The sequence below is a fragment of the Nuphar pumila genome, chromosome 16 (genome assembly GCF_984573655.1).
Source record: "Nuphar pumila chromosome 16, dmNupPumi1.hap1.1, whole genome shotgun sequence".
Classification (NCBI taxonomy): Eukaryota; Viridiplantae; Streptophyta; class Magnoliopsida; order Nymphaeales; family Nymphaeaceae; genus Nuphar; species Nuphar pumila.
Genome location: NC_143264.1, coordinates 2386207 through 2400273, shown reverse-complemented (window position 1 = coordinate 2400273; position 14067 = coordinate 2386207).

The following is a 14067-nucleotide window of genomic DNA, read 5'->3' as shown; positions in this document are numbered from 1 at the left end:
TAATGCAAAACTTATTATTTTCTTAACTTTTTTTGTTGTTATTTATATTTTTTTAATTTTTTAAACTCCCAAAAAATTTCAACTTTTAAAAATCTCACCGAGAAATATCTGCTCGCCTAACCCGTTTATTAAAGGGGTTGGCGGGTTGGCCTACCCCTAACGCGAACACGACCCGTTTAATAAACGGGTAGGCAGGTCAACCCGTTTACGACACGAACCCATTTAAGACAAACCCTACCCCGGCTAAGAAGCAGGTCGGGTCAGATTTTGCCACCCCTAGGTATAGGTGACTATGGTTTGAAGTTATCTAACATTTTTAGCTCAAATCAGAGAAGAGTTCATATTGTGCCCAAGTACAAGCACACTGCTACTAGTAAAACTGATGCTAAAGCAGAGCAGCTTGTCTCAAATCAAGGGGAGTTTGAAATGTTCTAATGTATGCGGTACTTTCTAATCAACAATAAGATCCTTGTGAATTATCCTCATGGAGCTTCTCATGGTCATTATTGCACCATTTTTTTATGGTTTTTATGCACTTCTTCAATAAAAAAATTCTAACTGTGAAAATATAAACTCTAATTTCAAGTTATACTAAGAAGCGAGAATTCTTCAAAATACTTTGAAAATAAAGCAAACAAACAGCAATGGTGTGATTATGTCGCAACTTGATAATAGGGCTGGTAAACGAGCTGAATGTATTGAAAACGGGGTGTTCAACCTCCCCTCATTCTTGTGGTGTGCTTAAGCTCATGGTGAGCCTGAGTTAAACAAGCTGAGCTCGAGTTGGCTCATTAACCAACAATTTTTAAAATTGAAAAATAATTAAAATTGTACTCTAAACCCACTGGCCAATGCTCAAACTGGCCCATTTACAAAATTAATACATTTTTAAAATATGTAAGCAGTGGGATTTATACTCTTGAACTTATTGTTTAACCATCTGCACTCTAAAATGCAAAATACATTCCAGATATATTTATTAGTAGCGACCAGGTTTTCGTGCTGGGTGCAGTTTGTTTGGGTTATAAATCCTAAAAAAGAGTAAATGGTGGACAGATACAGACAGAACTAACAATGTGCTGAAGAATGCCATTGAATATACGGATGTAACGCGTTCCCTAAGTGGTGGATGATGTTAATTGTCATCTTATCCTCATATTCCTGAAAATTGTAATTGCATTTATTGAATCCTGATCAAGTAAAATAAATATAATATTGTTGAAAGCAATATTGATATTTAAATAAAATCATGATATATTCGGTAACCATTTTGAGTGCTTTGTTTTTATATGTTTAGTTTTATATAAATTATGAAAGAGAAAAGGAAATAATTTTTTTGTTACTAACTAAGGGCTTCTATTTAGAACAAAGGTGATGATTTGAAATGTAGGAAGACACAAGGACATCAAGTTTGTATTAATATGGTTTCATGTAATAGTGAAGACATAATTAGTATAACAAACGGATCGCATAATGGTGAATCATGCCACATCTTAATCTGAATCTCAAATTCAAAGTGTTGATCTGATCCGAATCCAGCGAGGTAGGGTTGAATTCAGATTGAAAAAAATATGTGGTACTACTCGATCAGGTAAATAAATGTTAAAAACAAGCTCTTTACATGTAGGATTGCATTTTGATCCGAAACCAACATTAATGATCAGAACCCGATCTGGATCCAAAAACAATTTAATTTGACATATGTGATCCAATTGCACATTCAGATCTTACTTTAAGGATCCAAGTCTGACATTAGCATGTTGGGTTCAGGTTGATATTCAGCTCTATCCAACCTGTTTTTCTCTCTATCAAGGGTAGAGGTGTCATTCTTTGGTTAAAACCTTTTTAGTGTTTTCATTCTTGGTTAAAAAAACTGAGGTATGATCCTTGTGGAGATTAGAACCCCAGACAACTATGTTATGATAGTGCCCCTCACAGTCTAGCTATCTCTTTTGACATTGAACCATCCCAACTTAATTTCTCCACGTTCTAGTGGTGAACTAAAATACAACTATATTGGTCATGTATAGTTAGAAAAAAAAATCATAATAAGAATTTCATACAATGTCGTGAATGACCCTCACTTTTATTAGAAATACCATAGCTAACTACAAGTTAGAAAATATAACGAACAAGGCTAATTTATTGTTTACTCGATACATTTTTCCTTTGTCACCTACAAATTTAGGCACTTAATTTTTCTTGCGATAACTTACACGAGGACCAATTTTTTTCAGGCAATAATTACATGGCGCCTGATTTTTCAGGCGACAATTACATGACAACGGTGTCTAATTTGTTGGGTGACAAAAGAGACAACAAAAATCAAGGTCAATTTGAGTAGTAAATTGGAATGGTGCCAAAAGTGACCATCTACGTAATTTCTGGTAAGATTTTTTAGGGAGTTAACAGAGTTTAAAACCAGACTTTTGATGAGTACATGTACGACTCACAATATAAATCATCAAGGATGTAAACATGTGGGATTGGGTTCATATATAGGCCATACTACATCCTCCATGAGTAACCGGATATGACTTAATAGACTTTGGATCGGAATTCGGATGAGAAAACCGATATACTTCTGAAAAAATGTAGTACTTTTAGAATATCGTCTATGTATAGGATCACGATTTGGTGATGATATTAACATGACATTAAGATTTGTTTGTATTTGTATTATTCGTTTATATGATTATAAAGTTTCTATATTCTCAAATATCATATATGCCTATATTTTCTTGTGTTTATCTTGGGAAAAATAAAATGCATCTAATTTATCGTGAAATTCTCCCTTCCACGATATGAGACTTGTGACATTTGGTAATTCCTGACCAAAACTAATCAAAGATGAGCATTTTTTTTATTGTTATGTTTTTGTTATTGAAAACCACAACCTCAACGAAGCACGTGATAAAGAGTGGAAGAAATAAGAGAAGATGAAAAAAAACTATAATACTGAGATACAAAGCTCTCAAAACCCTAATCTCTGATACACTAGAAAAACTCTCATACTCAACTTTGAAAGGAGGATGCTATATATATTTGCTACAGTAGCAAATGGGACGAATCAATAAAAATCACTAAACCCAGACCCTATAGTAATGAGAGCATGCACTGATGTGTATAGGCTAACTTATTGAGATCATATAATTGACATGAACAAGTACACTTGATGGGGATATGCATATTCATGGATATGTACACTCAAAGCAAACATGCATTGATTTGAATAAGCCTACAATGAAAATATGCAATTGACATATTTATGCATAGTGAATGAAAGCATACAATGGATTGAATAGGTGCATTACATGAAAGCATGCATGTGTCCCTATCATGTGAATTGAGTAGAAAAATGCTTATAAATATTCTTGTTTCACACGCATAGTTGAAATATGCAAATATGAATGTGTACTTAGAAAGCATGTAATTTATTTTTATACGTGGCATGTTGTTATGGTTTTTGCGTATGGTACATCGATGATCGAAATAAATCATCGTGAGTTTGGTGAGCCTCAAGCTTTAGTTTGCTCTTTCTTTAATCATTTTAAATGCATCGTAAAAATCATATTTATTTTTATTGCAATGTAATGCACTGTTCTATGTGTTTTCCACGGGCAGGAGTCTCGTGATTACTCTTGTAGGGGTAAATGCGAGTTTTTGCGTTTGCTTTTGCATGTTGAATTGTAAAACTTAATAATTCGTATTTAATAAAAAGATAATGAATAAGAGCAGTGTAATATACATTCTGAGATCTCTCATCAAAAGAATGAGCATCTTGGAGATTCGGTTTTGGAAAACCACAAGGATACAAAAACTTTGTATGCATTATTGTTTACCCCTCAACTCGATATTGAGGTTCTTTTTTTTTACCACGGTTTTAGGAAGAGTCTGCCACTTGACCTGGGGGTGGTGTGTTAGACACATGTGTTATTTTAATATACCAAGAAAGTAATACTATTAGATGTGGAGGTCCTTAGTGCTTCGAAATTAGATGTAGAGGTCTAATATTTCAAAGGTGATTCAGTCGAGGGCTAAGTTTGGAACTCAGTAATAAAATACAACTTGTGTGTTAAGTTACCCTGAAAACCTTACTTGACCTCGAAAAATTATACTTGTTTGGTGTATCCGCGGGCAATAGTAGTTAAAAAGAGAAACTTAAATTGTGTGCATTTAATAGGGACATGCATATGAAAGAAAAACTATAAAGAAAGATAATAATTTACTCATACATTGTACTGAAATCATGCATATTCCTGCTATGCATTAGATCATACATGTTTGCTTGTTTCTTTAACTGTTAAATGTTGGTAAATGTATAATATTGTTCTCTAAAGCTTGTTAAATTATTGTATTGCTTAAATTGCGACCCTTGTTACTTATTAAATATTTTATCATGCTTAATAATTGTCTTGATTGCATGAATACTTAATTAAATTATGTATTTGTCATAGTTGCATTTCTCTAAGTTATTGCATGAATTTCTTTTTGTATTCTTTATGCTTATTTATTTCATTAGAGGGATTCGTACGTAAAATTTTTTGAATTTCTAACACTCTTTTTTTGTGGTTTTTCACAGTTGCAGGAGATCAGTGAAGCGATTGACTTCTGAAAGAGCTACGAGTGTCACATTTTTGCTAGACAATTCACAGATGAAAAGCGTGACTCTGCTTTCTTTGCATTTTATTTACTTTAAATTGTTATTGCATTCTAAAAATTTTTTATGTGATTATCTCGAGACTATCATTAATTATTAAATAAAAGTTTGTTTTGGTTTGACACGGATGATAAAGGTAAAGATTCTTGTGGTTGGTTTTTTTATCCAATTGAAAATTGAACTATAAAGGCCCCGTGTCTCTGAGTCTCTAGGATGATTTTCGCAAATTGATTTAAAACAAAAATCTACATTTTCAAGGGGTGTGAGTTAGGGTCATTACATGTAACCTGTCAAGTTCATCCTCGACTATGTACTCTTGCTTGAACCTCAATTTGGTCACCTTGTGTTTGATGCACTGTCACCAATATTGGTAATATTTTGAAAATATCATGAGAAATATGAATATTTTAAGGTAGCCGATATCATAAAGGTAATATCATGATATCTTCATAATATCATCAGAAGACAAAATATTGCGATATTATCATGATATTTTTGAGAAAATTCTTTTTCTTTTAGTTTGCATTTCTTATTTTTGTTTCTTTTATATTTTAAATCCTTTAAAACATGTTTTTGTATATTTTTTGGAGAAAAATAATGCAAGACTTATTATTTTTTAGCTTTTTTGTTGTTATTATATATATATATATATATATATATATATATATATATATATATATATATATACTCTCTTAAAATTTTCAACTTTTGAAAATCTCTCTTGAGAAATATTCTCACCGAGATAATACGTTGAACGATACAGGTGACTATGGTTTGAAGTTGTTTAACATTTTTAGCTCAAATCAGAGTTCATATTTGAGCCCAAGTGCAAGCACACTGCTACAAGTAAAACGGATGCTAAAGCCGAGCAGGTTGTCTCAAATCAAGGGGAGTTTGAAATGTTCTAAGGTACCCGGTACTTTCAAACCAACAAGAAGATCCTTGTGAATTATCCTCATGGTCATTATTGTAGCACCAATTTTTTGTGGTTTCTATGCACTTCAACAAAAAAAAATAACTGTGAAAATTTAAACACTAATTTCAAACAAATAACAATGGTGTGATTATGTCACAAGTTCATGAAAGGACTGGTAAACAAGCTGAATGAACTGAAAAGAGGGCGTTCAAGCTCCGGTCATTCTTGTGGTGAGCTTGAGCTCATGGTGAGCCTGAGTTAAACAAGCTGAGCTGGAGTTGGCTCGTTAACCAACACTTTTTAAATTGTACTCTAAACCGACTGACCCATGCTCAAACTAGCCCATTTACAAAATAAATACATTTTTAAATCTGTAAGCAGTGGGATTTGTACTCTTCATGAACTTATTGTTTAACCATCTGCACTCTACGTTGCAAAATACATGCAAAATATTTTTATTACTAGCGACCATGTCTTCCTGCCGGGTGCGGTGTCTTCTGATTATAAATCCAAAAAAAAAAAAAAGTTAATGGTGGAAAGATACATACATATTCATGAAAATAGTGATTGCCCCTGAATATACGGATGTAACGCGTTCCTTAAGCGGTGGATGATGTTAATTGCCATCTTATCCTCATATTCATGAAAATAGTGATTGCATTTATTTAATCCTGTTCAAGTAAAATAAATATAATATTGTTGAAAGCAATATTGATATTTAAAGAAAATCATGATATATTCGGTAACCATTTTGAGTGCTTTGTTTTTATACTTTTAGTTTTATATAAATTATGAAAAAGAAAAGGAAATAATTTTTGTTATCAAGTAAGAGAAGGTGATGATTTGACACGCACGTAGAAAGGCACAAGGACATCAAGTTTGTATTAATATGGTTTCTCATGTAATAGTGAAGCCATAATTAGTATTACAAACGGATCGCATAATGGTGAATCATGTCACATCCTAATCTGAATCTGAAATTCAAACTGTTGATCTGATCTGAATCCAACGAGGTAGGGTTGAATTCAGATTGAAAAAAATATGTGGTACTACTCGATCAGGTAAACAAATGTTAAAAACAAGTTTCTTACATGTAGATGGATTGAATTTTGAACAGAATCCAACAGTGATCAGAACCCGATTTGGATCCAAAAACAATTTAATTTGACATATATGAATGTGATCCAAATGCACATTCAGATCTTACTTTAAGGATCCAAATATGACATTAGCATGTTGGTTTCAGGTTGATATTCAGCTCTATCCAACTTGTTCGCTCCTTATCAAGTGTAGAGGTGTCAATGGATCAGGTTTGGTTTGGACCCAGGTGGAACCAGACCCAAACTCGATTTGAGATTATGGTATGGGACCTGGGTCTAATCGGATCCACCATAAGAGAAACCATACCCAAGATCCTATAAGGATTACACGAACCATACCTGATAAAATAATATTTTTTATCATTTTTACATTGAAATTGAGGATATTAATTGGAACTCAGGTCAAGCCCGCCTCTGGTATAAAATTTCTTGTTTTTTTTTTTTTGAGAATTGCTCTGGTATGAAATTTCACAAACCATACCCGGCTTCATATATTAATCGGACCCTTCAGGTCCAACCCAGATACTAATTGGGCCTTCTTATTTATCACTAAACCCTGACCTTATAAGGTTTGGACCCAAACCCATAAATCAAGAGGTTCCTGTGTTTTAATTTAGGACATGCTAAATAACCAAGTTGGTTTTCTATGTCAATCCTAAATGCAGAAAATGATATTTATGTTTTTTAATGACGAGCAACCTGCCTAGAAATGGGGGTCTCTTATGGACCCCCTTCGTAGTTATTAAACCCAAGCTGAGTGCCTTAACCCGCAAAGGACAACCACTAAGCAAGCCACAGGTATAATTCCATTAAAAATCGATTTCATGTATGGGTTTCCACCGTAACCACTTAGGGGTGTCAACGGGTCAGGTTTGGTTCGGACCCAGGTAGAACCAGATCTGACCCCAAATTTCGGGTATGGTATCGGGTCTGGACTTGAGTCTAATTGAACCCAATATAAGAGAAATCATACCTAGACCCGTTAAGAACTACATGAACCAGACCCGAGCCATACCTAATTTTTTTATGATTTTCACATTAAAAAATCACAGGTCTTAATCGGAAGTAAAAAAATTCACAAACTATACCCCAGACCATGTATTAATCGGACATTTGGGTATCGGGTCTTCTTATTTATCACCATACTCAGACCCTATAGGGTTTGGTATGGATCGGGTCCTCATAAATCCGACCCGTTGACACCCCTATAACCACTGTGAGGGTTTTACAGAAAATTGGGTGTGCCTGTCCTGCAAGGTAAACTTTGGGTGGAGTCACCAACACCCAAGCTCTCACTAAGCCCACCACTTAAAGGCAGTGAGAGACCGAGAGTCCAACGGACTGTGAGAGATCGAGAGGACCGAACATGGAGTGGGGGTCGCCGACGTTGGGTGGTCGGAATACGGCAAGCAGGAGAGAAGACTCACCCGAGAGAAAGGGCTGACAAGGGGGAACGACCGAGGGAGGAGAACGGGAGGTGGCCGATGAGGTTTTTCGAGGGAGTTGTCGGTGGGTCACCAAAGAGCAGGGCTGGAGATGGCGAGCAACGCAGCGACAATCGACAGAAGCGGGGGGAGAGAGAGAGAGAGCCGGTTCGCAGATTTAATTCTGTGCCCTTGATGAGTCGTTTACATCAAAAATTTGAGACAAAAAAATTTTATCTTAAAATCAATTGCTAAATAGCGATAGAAAAATTTTGTCTCAAAATCCATCAATTATGAATGTAAAAAATAATATTTAATTTGTTTAAAAAAAAAGGTCACTTAAGGCAATAATTTAGACAAGCAGTTAATTTTTTATGCAAAAGCAATGATGAAATCATTGGAAAAAATTGATAGATTTGTCATATTTCCAGTCTGGGTAGATTACTTTTGTGAGAAGTTTTTTTGAGTTGTTCAACTCACAAAATGGGAATGAAATGATGCCAACAGTGTCATATCATTTTTGTCATGTACGTGTGGTCAAGGCTGTCATTGATAAAGATATGAACCGAATTATTGATGTGCATGATCCGGCTTGTCTTGAAGGATGGGATATGAACCAATTGCAATAATGTCTCCTGGGAACACCTTGATTTGGATGCCAGGAAAGCTGGCCTTTTGGTCTAGTGGGCGAAAAAAACATAAATGTGAATTGGTTGCATATGAACACTGAGATTTTTTCAAAGTTTCGAAAGTCACCATGCCTTTATAAAAAAAATGTCCCGATGACATTCGGTGAACCTTCTCATGTTCGTACAAATATGTTGTGAACCGCTTAAAAATCATCGAAAAGATTTACAACATAATTGTAAGAACGTTATCCTGCATAAATATCATGTGATTTTTTTTAGTTTGATTTTAACAATATTTAGAGGTTTGCAACAAATTTGTGTGATCATGAAAAAAATCTCATAAATGTGGTCTTAGGTATTTTAAGCATAGTCGGAGGTTCACAACATATTTTTGCAAACGTGAAGATGTTTGCACAAATATATTGTTTTTTTCAATGATTTTAACAATATTTGAAAGTTAACAACATATTTGTGTTAACAGGACGCTCATACAAGTACATTGTGAATCTCTTCATTGATTTTTAACCACATTCAGAAGGGTCAAACACTACCCATACATATAAATCAAGAGGTTCCCTGTGTTTTTAATTTAGGACATGGTAAATAACAAAGTTGGTTTTCTATGTCAATCCTGAATGCAGAAAATGATATTTAATTTTATTAATGACGAGGAACCTGTCTAGAAAAAGGGGTCACTTAAGGACACCCATCTTAGATATTTAATTTATTAATGACTTGGAATCTTAAAATGCGAGATGTATGTAGAAATAGACGATAAGGATGAGCCTTAGGCCTATTTGAATATTCAGGGACAAATTGGACAAAAAGTTTTTGCCGTCATATAGTAAATAGTAAAAAATTTTGCCGTTCAGAGCAAAAGAGAGAAAGATCAAAAGCCAGACCAAAAGAAAAATGGTCAAAGGGGACAGCAAAAACTTTTGTCATCCAGATCCCAAAAAGTTTCTAGTGTCTAGACTAAAAGGAGGATGACAAAATTTTTTGTTGTTTGATGATCTAATGACAAAAAAGTATTTGTCGTCCGAACCAAAAGGAGGACAGTAAAAACTCTTGCCGTCAATGAAAAAAAGTTTATTTGGTGAAAAAAAAAATAGTAAATTTTAGTGTTTTGGATATTTTTAAAGGTTTTTCTTAGAATTATATGGGTTGTACCCATCTTTAAGGGATTTTTTAAGTTAGATTGTGGGGGAATGAACTAAGATTTTGGGACTTTCGAAAGAGATATTGAAAAAACAAATTTTGAATTATTAACACTTGAGCATTATAAAAAATTGGGTGTAAAAGAACATATGGGACTCGGATCAGATATCCGATCATATCCAATCCATTTGCAGCTATAATACTAATCGATCTTTTTGGCGAGCATTAATATATTAACCCAGACATGGACCAGGGTCTTTGATTGCGGATGGAAAGTGAGAAAGGCAAATCAAACACATTTCTCTCCCATTGAAGGGACAGCTCTCGCTGTATCAGTCATTACTGTCAACTACCCAATAATTAATCAAAAGAAAAGATGGGTGAAGTTGGAAGCAGATCAGGTCATGCTGAAAATGAGCGTTTTTGATTAAAAGTCAACAAAACCACGTGGCATTCATCCAAAATGCAAACAGACGGCCACGATGTCGGCATGAGCAAAAACGCTCATGTTCAGCATGACCTGATCTGCTTCCGGTGAAGTTGGGAAACAAGCTCAACTGTGCATTGCTCACGTCTTGCTCATGTTTGACTTGCAAAGGCTTGAGTAATGTTAAAACTCAGCTTACTCATCCAAGTTTTGTACATTGGCGAGTTGTACTGGTTTTTGAATCGGTTATTGAACGATCCGGGCCGAGTCAACCGAGTCACCAATATAGGCGATATTTTGAAAATATCATGAGAAATATTGATATTTTAAGGTAATCGATATTAAAGGTAATATCATATGATATTTTCAAAATATCATCGGAAGACAAAATATCGCGATATTATCATGATATTTTTTTGAAAACTCTTTTATATTTTAAATCCTTTAAAACAAGTTTTTTTTTTTTGTATATTTTTTGAAAAAAAAATGCAAAACTTATTATTTTCTTAACTTTTTTTTGTTGTTATTTATATTTTTTAAACTCTAAAAAATTTTCAACTTTTGAAACTCTCTCCCAGAAATATCCTCACCAAGATAATACTTTGAAGGGTATAGGTGACTATGGTTTGAAGTTATATAACATTTTTAGCTCAAATCAGAGACGAGTTCATATTGTGCCCAAGTACAAGCACACTGCTACTAGTAAAACTGATGCTAAAGCCCAGCAGGTTCTCTCAAATCAAGGGGAGTTTGAAATGTTCCAAGGTATGCCTTACTTTATAATCAACAAGAAGATCCTTGTGAATTATCCTCATGGAGCTTCCCATGATCATTATTGCACCATTTTTTTATGGTTTTTATGCACTTCTTCAATAAAAAAATTCTAATAACTGTGAAAATTTAAACTCTAATTTCAAGTTATACTAAGAAGCGAGAATTCTTCAAAATACATTGAAACTAAAGCAAACAAATAGCAATGGTGTGATAACTTCATAATAGGGCTGGTAAACTAGCTGAATGTACTGAAAAGAGAGTGTTCAAGCTCCCCTCATTCTTGTGGTATGCTTAAGCTCATGGTGAGCCTGAGTTAAACAAGCTGAGCTCGAGTTGGCTCATTAACCAACACTTTTTAAAAATGAAAAATAATTAAAATTGTACTCTAAACCGACTGGCCGATGCTCAAACTGGCCCATTTACAAAATGAATACATTTTTAAAATATGTAAGCAGTGGGATTTATACTATTGAACTTAATTATTGTTTAACCATCTGCACTGTACAATGCAAAATACATTCTAGATATATTTATTAGTAGCAACCAGGTTTTCGTGCTGGGTGCGGTTTGTTCTTACTTTAAGGATCCAAGTCTGACATTAGCATGTTGGCTTCAGGTTGATATTCAGCTCTATCCAACCTGTTTTTCTCTCTATCAAGGGTAGAGGTGTCATTCTTTGGTTAAAACCTTTTTAGTGTTTTCATTCTTGGTTAAAAAAACTGAGGTATGATCCTTGTGGAGATTAGAACCCCAGACAAGTATGTTATGATAGTGCCCCTCACAGTCTAGCTATCTCTTTTGACATTGAACCATCCCAACTTAATTTCTCCACGTTCTAGTGGTGAACTAAAATACAACTATATTGGTCATGTATAGTTAGAAAAAAAAATCATAATAAGAATTTCAGACAATGTCGTGAATGACCCTCACTTTTATTAGAAATACCATTGCTAACTACAAGTTAGAAAATATAACGAACAAGGCTAAATTATTGTTTACTCGATACATTTTTCCTTTGTCACCTAAAAATTTAGGCACTTAATTTTTCTTGCGATAACTTACACGGGGACCAATTTTTTCAGGCAATAATTACATGGCGCCTGATTTTTTCAGGCAACAATTACATGACAAAGGTGTCTAATTTGTTGGGTGACAAAAGAGTAAAACTATCAACAACAAAAATTTGTTGGATTGGGTTCATATATAAGTCATACTACATCCTCCATGAGTAACCGGATATGACTTAATAGACTTTGGATCGGAATTCGGATGAGAAAACCGATATACTTCTGAAAAAATGTAGTACTTTTAGAATATCGTCTATGTATAGGATCACGATTCGGTGATGATATTAACATGACATTAAGATTTGTTTGTATTTGTATTATTCGTTTATATGATTATAAAGTTTCTATATTTTCAAATATCATACATGCCTATATATTTTGTTGTGTTTATCTTGGAAAAAAAATAAATTCATCTAATTTATCGTGAAATTCTCCCTTCCACGATATGAGACATGTGACATTTGGTAATTCCTGACCGAAACTAATCAAATATGAGCATTTTTTTGTTATTGTTATGTTTTTGTTATTGAAAACCGCAACCTGACCGAAGCACGAGATAAAGAGAAGAAGAAATAAGAGAAGATGAAAAAAAAAACATAATACCGAGATACAAAGCTCTCAAAACCCTAATCTCTGATACACTTGAAAAACTCTCATACTCAACTTTCAAAGGAGGATGCTATATATATTTGCTACAGTAGCAAATGGGACGAATCTAATAAAAATCACTAAACCCAGACCTTATGGGGTTTGGTACGGGTTGGGTAAGGGTTAAACCCGACCCATACATATAAATCAAGAGGCTCCCTGTGTTTTAATTTAGGACATGGTAAATAACAAAGTTGGTTTTCTATGTCAATCCTGAATGCAGAAAATGATATTTAATTTTATTAATGACGAGGAACCTGCCTAGAAAAAGGGGTCACTTAAGGATACCCTACTTAGATATTAAACCCAAGGTGAGTGCCTTAACCGCAAAGGACACCCACCAGGCACACGACGGGTATAATTCCAATAAAAATGGATTTATGGATTTCATGTATGGGTTTCCACCCTATTACATCAAGTACCACCCTAACCCACTTAGGGGTGTCAACGGGAGGGGTTTGGTTCGGACCCAAGTGAAACCAGACTTGGCTCCAAATTTTGGGTATGGTATCGGGTCTGGACTTGAGTCTAATTGAACCCAATATAAGATAAACCATACTCGGACCTGTTAAGAACTACATAAACCAGACCTGGGCCATACAGTATTTTTTTTATCATTTTTACATTGAAAAATTGTGGGTCTTAAACGGAACTCTGGTTTGGGCCGAATCTGGTATAAAATTTCACAAACTATACCCCAGACCATGTATTAATATCGGACCTTTGGATTCAGACCCATGACTTAATCGGGTCTTCTTATTTATCACCATACTCGAACCCTATACCCATAGGGTTTGGTATGGATCGGGTCCTGCTATACCCGATCCGTTGACACCCTACAGGAAATTATATTTGATACCATCTGCATCGTAACTTCATCACAGGTTTATTTATAGAAAATAAATAAGGGTCATTGTAAAGTGGGTCCCATGTCATGGTACAATGACGTCCATGCCATGGATATGCATCAAACTGTTTATACTATACGTCGCCCAAGGGTCGGACAGTGACTTTTTTCGCGAGCGTGAATCGGGTCACTTAATGGCCCTGTCCTGCAAGGTAAACTTTAGGTCGACAACCAGCCTTTTTTTTTACCAATCGGGGCTCTGCTTGGTAAGAGGAGCTAGCGTACGTTACCTTCTGTTGGGACGTTGTAACTTCAAATCCCAATGGTTTGAATCTTAAAATGCAAGATGTATGTAGGGATAGAGGATAAGGATGAGCCTTAGGCCTATTTGGATATTCAGGGTAACATTGTGCAAAA